This window comes from Dreissena polymorpha, chromosome 1 (genome assembly GCF_020536995.1).
Source record: "Dreissena polymorpha isolate Duluth1 chromosome 1, UMN_Dpol_1.0, whole genome shotgun sequence".
Classification (NCBI taxonomy): Eukaryota; Metazoa; Mollusca; class Bivalvia; order Myida; family Dreissenidae; genus Dreissena; species Dreissena polymorpha.
Window position 1 is genome coordinate 115,870,681 of NC_068355.1, and position 11,307 is coordinate 115,881,987.

The 11,307-nt window shown below is 36.8% G+C and overlaps 1 protein-coding gene across 2 annotated transcripts in view; it reads right to left on the reverse strand.

Annotated features, from left to right (window-relative positions):
* Window positions 1-11,273, reverse strand: part of LOC127846093 (metal cation symporter ZIP8-like) — a 113,317-nt gene extending 102,044 nt beyond the window's left edge. The window contains exon 1 of one of the 2 annotated variants that reach the window (XM_052377279.1): window positions 11,161-11,273. The gene's annotated coding sequence lies outside the window, so the exon portion shown is untranslated. The remainder of the gene's footprint in view (window positions 1-11,160) is intronic. The other variant, XM_052377273.1, reaches the window with a different exon arrangement.
* Between the last annotated feature and the right edge of the window lie 34 nt (window positions 11,274-11,307).

Here is an 11,307-nt window from a genome sequence, read left to right on the forward strand (position 1 = left end):
ACAGTGTTCACAAGGTTTTTCTCTTTTTTTGACCTAGTTTTTGACCCAGCATGACCCAGTTTCGAACTCAGTCGAGGTATCCATGGGACAAATGTTCTGACCAAGTTTCATGAAGATGGGACAATAAATGTGGCCTCTGGAGTGTTCACACAGCAAATGTTTACGCCGCACGACGCACAACGCACGCAAACAAAAGGCGATCACAAAAGCTCACCATGAGCACGGTGTGCTCAGGTGAGCTAAAAAGGGAGACAACTCTGTCAATTCAACAAAATTTTTCAAAAGCCATTTTGCAGTTACTTCCCTTGACATGCTAAACTAGAGTGTTCACAAGCTGCTTTACTATATAAATATAAGGAAAATGACCCCCCCCCCAGCAGCCATGCTTTATTACCGATCCAAACCATTTTCGAACTCAACTGTCATATCCAGAAAACACATGTTCTGACCAAATTTCATGAACATTTGACCAAAAATGTGACTTCTAGAGGGTTCACATGTTTTCACTATATACATATAGAGAAAACTGCCCCGCCCCCTTGCGGCCATGTTTTTTCACCTATCTGGACCATTTTCGAACTTGTGCGAGATATCAATGACACCAGTGTTTTGACCAAGTTTCATGATGATTGGGCAAAAATTGTGACTTCTAGAGTGTTAACAAGGTTTCTCTATAGCAATATGAGGAATACTGCCCCGCCCCCTGGCGGCCATGTTTTTCAACGGACCAGAACCATTTTTGAACTCAACCAACATATAATTTAGACAAACATTGATTGGGCATCAAATGTGACTTCTACATGTACAGTGTTCACAAGGTTTTTCTTTTTTTTAACCTAGTGACCTAGTTTTTGACCCAGCATGACGCAGTTTCCAACTCAGTCGAGGTATCAATGGGACAAATGTTCTGACCAAGTTTCATGAAGATCAGACAATAAGTGTGGCCTCTAGAGTGTTCACAAAGCAAAATGTTGACAGCGCACGATGCACGACGGACAAATTGAGGCAATCATGAAAGCTCACCACAAGCATGTTGTGCTCAGGTGAGCTAAAAAAACAGGGTCGGTAGGTAGGGATTTTATCTTATTTTTTGGGTTGGGGGGGGGGGGGGGTGGCGAGGGGTACTAAAATGGAAGGCTACTAAAGCTTTAAATGAGAAATACATGTATATATATGATATGCTTTGTTTGCTTGATATTACATAATTATATGAACGAAAATGAAGAAAACTTTTTTTTTGTTATTCATTTATTTATTAATTTTTTAATTTTTTTTGGCGACCCCAATAAAATGTTGAGGGTCGGCGCCGATTCCGGAGACACGGTCGGGACACCCGAAACAGACCTTTTTTGGGGCCTGAACATTACAAGCCAAAATGAATGTTAATCAATATTTGAGTTGATTTTTGCTATTGATAGGAAGCAATTAATAAAACCTTTAATTCCCAATTGTAAGATTTCACGACGTGGATTTTCCCAATTTCAGATTTTTTCGCGCTAATTTTTCCCAAATGGTAGTGTACAGGTACTTTTCCAAATTGGGGATGAAAAATTGCTGATTTTATTTTTTCCATTCGATAACCAGGGCTTTTTTTCCTGATTTTGTGAAGTGAAAAATGAGTCAGGAACTTTTCAAAATTTTGAAACAAGAGGGCCATGATGGCCCTGAATCGCTCCACTGCTGAAAAAAGGCTATTCAAATATTCTCTGCACCGTGCAAATACTTAAATATAGGCCCTATTTAAGCACATGTACACTTTTGTGACCCCCTGGGCTTGGTCAAATTTAACCCCAGGGGCATAATTTGAGCAAACTTTGTAGAGGACTACTATATCTCACTACATATACATACAAAATATGGTAGCCCTAGGTCCTAGAGTTAAGGAAAAGAATATTTTAAAACTTTTCACAAAATAAGCAAGATATAAGCGTATATAATTTTCAATTTTGTGACCCGCGGGTCAGGGTCAAATTTGACCCAAAGGGCATAATTTGAACAAACTTGGTAGAGGACTTTAAGATATTACTGCATACCTAATTTGGTAGCCATATTCTGAATGATTTCAACAAGAAGATTTTTAAAGATTTCACAAAATAGGCACTTTATAAGTGTTTATTCAATTTTGTGACCCCCCAGGGCAGGGTCAAAGTTGACCCCAGAGGCATTATTTGAACAAATTTGGTAGAGATTTATTAGATGTCACTACATACCAAATTTGGTAGCCCTAGGCCCAATGGTTATGGACAAGAAGATTTTTAAAGGCTCTATAAAGGTGACAAATTCAATTATTATGCATATCAACTGGTCTGATTTTTACCGGATTTCAGTTACTCTTGCATAAAAACTTCTAATAAAACAGCTTAGGTACAACGTTGTCAAGAATTATGGAAGAAGAAATGTTTACATTTTTGCAACTAACGTGATGTGTAGCCTCAGAGCGGTGGAATATGCTAAAAATAGCCGAAAGAAAATTCAATTTTAATTCTATTTTAAACAACTTTTAACCAGCAGAAAGTAATTTATTAGATCACTACAAACGTTTTAACCATTTAGAAGAGACCTACTTTGTGGGTGATACCGGAAAACGTACAAAATCATCGTTATATTTTTGGTGACCTGAGTCACTTTCACTTTCTCTTTTCCGAGTAAACAGCAATGTAAATAAACTGATTGTTTGTAAACACAATTGACTTGGAGGACACTTTATTTTGAGCGCAAAACAAGTTGTTTTGCTTATTTTTTATTGTAATGTCCAATAGCATATATATATTGTTTTTTGAAAACCTTTATAAATAAAATATGAAAAAAATATTTAAAAATCTGTAAATAATTACAGATCTTCACCTTAATAGATCCTTTAAAGTTTTCACAAAATAGGCCCCATATAAGCGTATGTTCAATTTTGTGACCCCCCCGGGCAGGGTCAAATTTGACCCCAGGGGCATAATTTGAACGAACTTGGTAGAGAACTGTTAGATGTCAATACATACCAAATTTGGTAGCCCTATGCCTTATGGTCAAGGACAGGAGAATTTTTTAAGGTTTCACAAAATAGGCACTATATAAGCATATAATCGATTTTGTGGCACCCAGGGCAGGGTCAAATTTTACCCCAGGGGCATAATTTGAACAAACTAAGTGGAGGACTATACAATGTCACTACATACCAAATTGTGTAGCCCTAGGCCTAATGGTTATGGACAAGATTTTTTTTAAGTTTTCACAAAATAGGCAATATATAAGCATATGTTCTATTTTGTGACCTCCGGGGCAGGTTCAAATTTGATCCCAGGGATAAAATTTGAACAAATTTGGTAGAGGACTATAAGATGTAACTACATACCAAATTTGATAGCCATAGGCTGGATGGTTATGGACAGAAAGATTATTGAAGTTTTCACGAAATAGGCCTTATATAAGCATATGTTCAATTTTGTGATCCCCCGGGGCAGGGTCAAATTTGACCCCAGGGGCATAATTTGAACAAACTTGGTAGAGAACTATAAGATTTCACTACATACCAAATTTGGTAGCCCCAGGCCCAATGTTTATGGACAAGAAGATTTTTAAAGTTTTCACAAAAAAGGCCTTATATAAGCGTATGTTCAATTTTGTGACCCTCGGGGCAGGGTCAAATTTGAACAAACTTGGTAGAGAACTATAAGATGTCACTACATACCAAATTTGGTAGCCCTAGACCCAATGGTTATGGAAAAGAAGTTTTTAAAGTTTTTACAAAATAAGCCCTTTATAATATATATTCAATTTTGTGATCCCCCGGGCAGTTTCAAATTTGACCCCAGGGGCATAATTTGAACAAACTAAGAAGAAAACTATTACACGTCACTTTAACATACCAAATTTGGTAGCCCTATGCCATACGGTTATGGACAAGAAGATTTTTGAAAGTTTTCCCACAATAGGCCTTATATAAGCATATGTTCAATTTTGTGACCCTCGGGGCAGGGTCAAACTTGACCCCAGGGGCATAATTTGAACAAACTTGGTAGAGGACTATAAGATGTCACTACATACCAAATTTGGTAGCCCTACCCCAAAAGTTTATGGACAAGGAGATTTTTAAAGTTTTCAAAAAATAAGACCTTTATAAGCATATATTCAAATTTGTGACCCCCATGGCAGTTTCAAATTTGACCCCAGGGGCATAATTTTAACAAACTAAGAAGAGAACTATTACATGTCACTACATACCAAATTTGGTAGCTCTATGCCATACAGTTATGGACAAGAATATTTTAAAAGTTTTCACAAAATAGGCCTTATAAAAGCATATGTTCAATTTTGTGACCCTCGGGGCAGGGTCAAACTTGACCCCAGGGGCATAATTTGAAAAAAACTTGGTAGAGGACTATAAGATGTCACTACATACCAAATTTGGTAGCCCTAGGCCCAATGGTTATGGACAGGAAGATTTGAAAAGTTTTCACAAAATAGACCCTATATAAGCATATGTTCAATTTTGTGACCCCAGGGCAGGGTCAAATTTTACCCCAGGGACATAATTTGAAGAAATTTGGTAGAGGACTATAAGATCTCTCTACATACTAAATTTATAAGCCCTAGGCCCAATGGTTATGGACGAGTAGATTTTGAAAGTTTTCACAAAATAGGCCTTATATAAGCATATGTTCAATTTTGTGACCCCCGGGGCAGGGTCAAATTTGACCCCAGGGCATAATTTAAATAAATTTGGTAGAGGACTATTAGATGTCTCTACATACCAAATTTGATAGCCCTAGGCCCAATGGTTATGGACGAGAAGATTTTTGAAAGTTTTCACAAAATAGGCCTTATATAAGCATATGTTCAATTTTGTGACCCCTGGGGCAGGGTCAAATTTGACCCCAGGGGCATAATTTGAAAAAATTTGGTAGAGGACTATTAGATGTCTCTACATACCAAATTTGATAGACCTAGGCCCAATGGTTAGGGACAAGAAGATTTTGAAAGTTTTCACAAAATAGGCCTTATATAAGCATATAATCAATTTTGTGACCCCGGGGCAGGGTCAAATTTGACCCCGGGAGCATGATTTGAAGAAATTTGGTAGAGGACTTTAAGATGTCTCTACATACCAAATTTGGTAGCCCTAGGCCCAATGGTTACGGACAAAAAGATTTGAAAGTTTTCACAAAATAGGCATTATAAACGCATATGTTCAATTTTGTAACCCCTGGGGCAGGGTCAAATTTGACCCCAGGGGCATAATTTGAAGAAATTTGGTAGAGGACTATTAGATGTCTCTACATACCAAATTTGATAGCCCCAGGGCCAATGATTATGGACGAGAAGATTTTGAAAGTTTTCACAAAATAGGCCTTATATAAGCAAATTTTCATTTTTGTGACCCCCGGGGCAGGGTCAAATTTGACCCCAGGGGCATAATTTGAACAAATTTGAAAGAGGTTCACCCCAGAAACATTCCTGTGAAATTTCATCAGAATTGGACCAGTATTTTAGGAGAAGATGTTTTAAGGAAAAGTTAATGCACGCACGGACGCACGCACGACGGACACAGGACCATGACATAAGCCCCGCTGGCCTCTGGCCAGTGGGGCTAAAAATGAGTCACAAACTGAAAATTGTGAAACGAGTCGCGAACTTATACAAATTGTGAAATTGAGTTGGTTAAGAATTAGTATAGTTAAAGCATGTTTAATACTTGCATTATATTGAAATTTCTGTAAATAATGCATTAAAATCATATTTTCATCGCCTTGACACTTACTTTCAACAAATAACCACTAACAGTTGTATCAACAATATTCTGTTTGGTAAACTCTATCTAAAACAATAGACCAGCCTAACCCCTGCAAATATCTTCTCTGCCTTAATAAACTTATGAAAGAAATTAAAACCAGTTATTTTAATTTTTTCAGATTTACAAAGCATAAATACATACACTGTTTAAACATTAAACATCAAAGTATATGTGTGTAAGTTAGATCATATAACAACTTGATCATTTTTTTTTCTCGTACTTTTAATAGACCCCATTGAAAATAAGCTTTTAGCTTAATGGGTTATCCATAGGTCAGATATTGCATTTCAAACGATGTCTAATTTTTATTACTGTTATCAGGCTTTTTCCGCCCTATGCCACGGGTCCGAAATTCGGCCCCATTCCCAATGCAAATCTGGTTGTTTTTTTCCCAATTGAAAAAAAAATTCCCAATTCAAAAAAAAAAAATTTTTTTTTTTTTTTTTACCCTTTAAATATATAAGTTGACCTGATCTGGTGTAGAAAATAGAAAGTATTGCATAATTAAATTATCTGTTGCCTTGAATTTGTTTTAAGAACTGTAAAATATGTTAATGATTATTTAAGACTTTCCTTTTTTTCCTCAAAATCCGGCGCTTCCCGCGATTTTTTTCACCTCAAAAAGGCCAAGCCTTTTCCCCAAATTCAGATTAAAAAACCTGCACTAATCACACATGTTCATAATATTTTGTAAAATTTTAATAATAAGTTATCAAAATAGTCGTTATTTACCAGTTAACGGCTTCTTTGAAATATAAGAAACACTGTTTTAAATAATTTACATGCGATAATTTTTCCCAATTGAGCGAATTTTGCGATTAATTTTTTTCCCAAAATGGGGGTTTTCACGACGCGAAATTCCCAAAATTCCAGTGTGGCGTTTTCCCAAAATGGAGCGGAAAAAGCCTGGTTATAATATATATAAATTTAAATATATTTAAATATTAATATATTATTTGATAATAACAGCTGTCAAAATAACATTGGTGAAACTATGTTTTTATGCTTTAATGTAGTGTAATATTGTTATATGCATTTGACATAGAATGTAAATAAATAAATTACTGGGCATCATGAAAATGCATTAAAATTAATGTTCATATAAATGCCAAAAATGGATCACAGTTATACTTTAATTAACCATATATTTACAATTGTAAACAGATAAGATGATAGAATAACAAGTCTCGCTTTCAGTTATCAATGCATGAATCATGTGCTTTCAGCAAATTTTAAAATGACTTTCCTTATAATTTAATCCATGTATGTTTTGATAGTGCATTGTAAAAACGCTGTAGAAATCTTTTGTTTCTTTATTGTAATCTTGAATTGCAATAAATCGGGAGTATTTGATGTTTTTAAAATCTTTTTAATATAGCAACGCGAGCAGGGTTCCCAGCTTTTTGTATGAACAATATTCTCTGATTTTTCCCTGAGTTTTCCCTGATGGAAAATACAAATTCCAGGATCATAATTTCGACCTATTTCTTGTTTTAAACACCCTTAATAAATAGCAATTGCAGACAATAACATGTATTATATTTATGTCATTTAAAGCAATGGCTTCCCATCCTCACAGCCATCCTTTCCTCGCCTTTTCATTTATTTTCATTTAATGTTTGTTTTGCAACAATAATAGGATTATATTGTTAAGTAATTCAACATTTTTAAACAGTTACAGGAACAACAGTACTAAGAGAATGTTCATATAGTATTACATGTAACTAATCATAAGGATTTTTTAACAGTACCTCAAACATCAGTATTAAGAGAAATTCAATGTAATTCAAACTGAGAAAGTTCCAAGACCCTTTGCAGGGAAGCAGATAGCTTACTTACAACACATTTCTGCTTCTTAATGTTGTCTTCCCCTTCACTGGCTTTCTGCCTCAAGGCATTTGACTTTGCCAGCAGTGTGAAGTTGCTCTTTTGTTCAGCCTGCAGAGCCTGCTTGTCGGCATCTTTCGTCAGCGATTCATATGTCTGCTCCAGTCTTTTTCGCTTTTTCTTTGCTTTATTCTGCTCATTTTCTTCTGCAGCCCTCTTTCTCTCTTTGTTTTGATTCTTTGTTTCTGCTTTCTGTGCATCTAGGTATGTTGTGTACCTTGTATAGGCATGACTGCAGGAGGCCTCATGGTGGAATTTCGAAGTCAGCAACAGACTGTCCTAAGAGATTAAATATGTCATAGATTACTGTCTGTGCCACCAATGAGTGCCAGTGGGTCTTTAGGTTTGGAGCAAGCAGATCACTATTGATGGAGAAACCACGCTCCACAGCAGCCTGTACATGTGACAGGCTTAGAAGGAGCTGCATCACTTCCTACAACTCTTAACTGTGAAACCATTTATTTTTGTCAGCACGAAATTTCGCCCTTTTAAAAAAAATGACTATTTCGTCAGCACTTAAATTCGTCCATTTCTGGTTTTGAAAAAAAAACGTCCGATTTGTTTGTAATGTTTGTAATACATGTAATACGCGGTTGCGTAAAAATCGTGCTGGGAAAAGAGGGGTGACACTTGGTAGTCACTTGCAGGAGGTGGGCCTTGTTTGGCATATGCCAATTAACAAGTCTGTTATTTCAGGTGAAAGTAACTGTCCCTTATTATTTTATGTCATTGACACGTTCTTTGTTATGATTAGCGGATAAGTGGGACTGAATAACTGCTAACGAGTGTTTTAAACAACGAAGCCAATTGCCAATTAGTCTTTTTCCATTACAATCATGGACAACCAAACACAAATCAATATGTTCTTTATTAATTTGTAATAAAAGCGCAGAATATATTTCTAATCCGGATTCGCCGCGTGTTGGCTGTATAATCTGCAACTCCCCTGAAAAACACAATACACACGATGGGTAATAAAGTTGTTAACAATTAGCGCTAATCAACATTATTATACCTAAACGAAGTCGATGCATTCGATACAGCCTTATTGCATTCGCGTTTTACAGGAAATGCCAGTTGTCAGTACACTGTATAATGTGCACTGCTTTGTGTCAAAACCGGATTTAACTTGAGTGTGAATAGTCGACTGTTTCATGTTCTTTGTATCAATACCATCCGGTATCTGTACTATAAGTATACCAGTCTACAAACAAGTTGCACGCTTCCGCATGTGGGTATTCGGACATTCAAAAAATTGACCTACGGTTTAGCATTCACGCCGTCGAACGCGATTAGCAATATAACTCGTTTTTTTTTCACTATTTCTTTACTTGCAAAAAATACTAGTGGCTTATAACTTACCTTGCAATCTTTTTCTCGCATTTTGCCAGTGTGCAAGTGTTAATTTCGAGCCCTGTGTATATGCGTGGATTAAGCTGGATTTAAATGCCTCATGCCTACGGTAATTCAGTCTTATTTGTTTCAAATATGGGACATGATTGTTCGTTAGGATCTTGAATTCGTCCATCGGTCAAAGGAGGAAAAAAATGAAAATTAATGTCTGACGAATAATAATGGTTTCACAGTAAGTTCTGGTTTCTGGGGTATGCAGGTGACTGAATGAAAGAAGAAGTCCAGTCGTTCTGTGTCAATATAAAAATGCTCACATTCCACCTGGATCTGGCACTTAAGCAGACCCAGTAATTCTTAAACTAGAATCCATTTTGTCACACTCACGGTCTTGTCTCCACTTGTTGTCTGCTACATTGTTCAACACAGTTTTGCAATTCTCTACAGCAGAGTGCTCATTTGTTACCATTAACCGGGAATCAATGCTTGGAGAGCACGTACCATGGAATACTTCAGTGGGCATATTTCCAATATCTTCATTGTCATTGCTGAATACAGTTTCTGGAATGCAACAAGAAAGTATGTTTTTTGCCAGTGGGGAAGCAGCCTTGCACTACAGGGCCTGCTCCAGTATTCTCCTTGCTGCAAAGCCAGGGTCCAACTTGTCTTGAGGCAGCCATGTAGACTGGTCACTGACATCAATATAAGCCAGCTTGTGGGGTGATGAGGCTTCTGTCAGCACTGAATCCTTGGCGAATCTACAAATGAGACTTTTCAGGATATCGCGAAGATCATCAGTGATAAATGACATCATGGGCTTGTCTGACTGGTACTTTCTCAGAAAAGGCTGAACAAGTTGGGCTGTGGAAATAAAGACATCTAGCTTTGCCAGGATTAGTGCATCACTGGATACCAATTCTTGAAGAGTTGCAAAAGATGCCACAGAAGGTATCTTTTGTTTGGGTTTCTTGAGGGTTTCCTTGACATAGGTAACAAGGTTTGGCCAGATTTGTATAGTCCTTTCAGCAACACCTATATCCTCCATCCACCAAGTAGCACAGAATTTGAGTCCAAAGACATCACTCTTTTTGATGTCCTTGAAGTTGACACGCCTAGCTGGAGAATCTGCAAAAATATACCAGATGCCACGCAGCAGCTTTTCAATATTCCAGCCTGTTTTCTGGATTCCTGTGGTGAAGGCATCATGGACTATGTGCAAAGTGCAGCTACCCAGTTGAAAGATCCCTGGCAACTCAGGGTCTTTCTTCTTACTTTGCTCAAGCAGATCACTGAGGAACTTGATATTTAAAGAAGTAGGTATTTACTAATAGAACACTAAGCTACATGTAAACTACAAAGCCACCATAGCCATGCAGAGGAATCAATTTGCTGTTTTAATTATATGGACTTTTCGACACAAGTAGGGAAAGTCTGACCAAACAAATTTCCCTGAATTTTCCCTGATTTCAGGAACTTTTCCCAAATTCCCTGACTTTTCCCTGACTGGAAAAAGTGAAAGTCTTTTTCCAGGTTTTCCCTGATTTCCAGGTTGGCTGGGAACCCTGGCGAGTTTTGCGACACCATTTTCATGATTTTGTTTGTTTAATGGTGAGGTTGATTGGCCACGCTAGAACTAATACATCGGTTGCACCGGGTTAAATTTTTAATTGATTCACGATTGCAATCGATTTAAACAGTTAAAAACAGTTAAAAAAATTGTTTAAAAAATTGCATATTTGGAATTAAAATCGGTGAAACGAAACATATTTTTAAAAAGTGAAATGGCCGTTTTTGACAGTTTTGAGCACAAAAAGTCTGTTTTAACAATTTCAAACGGCCGTTTTTGTAAAAAGATCACGTCTGTAATAGATATGTGAATTGTCCGTGTTAAAATTGGGAAATGTCTGTCCAGGGCAATTCTCAAAGAAGGAAAAAAAGCCCAGATAACATTAACTTGATTAAGTCAGGTTTTGTACAAAATAATCATTATTATCCACATTTTTAGTACATTACATACTAATAAAACAAAGTAATGCCGGTAAAATAGGTAGCACCGACATTATTAACACACCAGCAACAACAAAATACACTATATCCACACTGGCATACATCTGTATGATCTGAAACAGTTTCTGTCTTACCCTTTTCATCTGTCTCGACGAATTGACAGATAAACAAACTACATGTGTATTACCACGTACGTCACCTTAAAATCTGACTGGGTCATTTGAAATGCGCCTATTCCCAATAGACCAGATAAATGTTATTAAAAAGCAGTCTCACAAGGG